This window comes from Triticum aestivum, chromosome 4B (assembly GCF_018294505.1).
Source record: "Triticum aestivum cultivar Chinese Spring chromosome 4B, IWGSC CS RefSeq v2.1, whole genome shotgun sequence".
In the NCBI taxonomy this organism is placed as follows: Eukaryota; Viridiplantae; Streptophyta; class Magnoliopsida; order Poales; family Poaceae; genus Triticum; species Triticum aestivum.
The window spans coordinates 8,270,344-8,271,407 of NC_057804.1; positions in this window are offsets into that span (position 1 = coordinate 8,270,344).

The window sequence follows — 1,064 nt, forward strand, 5'->3', positions numbered from 1 at the left end:
TATATCATGATAAATGTTTATTATTCATGCTAGAATTGTATTAACCGGAAACATAATACATGTGTGAATACATAGACAAACATAGTGTCACTAGTATGCCTCTACTTGACTAGCTCGTTTATCAAAGATGGTTATGTTTCCTAGCCATGGACAAAAGAGTTGTCATTTGATTAACGGGATCACATCATTAGGAGAATGATGTGATTGACTTGACCCATTCCGTTAGCCTTAGCACTTGATCATTTAGTATGTTGCTACAGCTTTCTTCATGACTTATACATGTTCCTATGACTATGAGATTATGCAACTCCCGTTTACCGGAGGAACACTTTGTGTGCTACCAAACATCACAACGTAACTGGGTGATTATAAAGGAGCTCTACAGGTGTCTCCGAAGGTACATGTTGGCTTGGCGTATTTCGAGATTAGGATTTGTCACTCCGATTGTCGGAGAGGTATCTCTGGGCCCACTCGGTAATGCAAATCACTATAAGCCTTGCAAGAATTGCAATTAATGAGTTAGTTGCGGGATGATGTATTACGTAACGAGTAAAGAAACTTGCCGGTAACAAGATTGAACTAGGTATTGAGATACCGACGATCGGATCTCGGGCAAGTAACATACCGATGATAAAGGGAACAACGTATGTTGTTATGCGGTTTGACCGATAAAGATCTTCGTAGAATATGTAGGAGCCAATATGAGCATCCAGGTTCCGCTATTGGTTATTGACCGGAGACATGTCTCGGTCATGTCTACATTGTTCTCGAACCCGTAGGGTCCGCACACTTAAGGTTTTGATGACAGTTATATTATGAGTTTATGAGTTTTGATGTACCAAAGGAGTTCGGAGTCTCGGATGAGATCGGGGACATGACGAGGAGTCTCGAAATGGTCGAGACGTAAAGATCAATATATTGGACGACTATATTCGGACTTCGGAAAGGTTCCGAGTGATTCCGGTATTTTTCGGAGTACCGGAGAGTTATAGGAATTCGTCGGGTAGTATATGGGCCTTATTGGGCCATACGGGAATAGAGGAGAGAGGCCAAAAGGAAGGAGG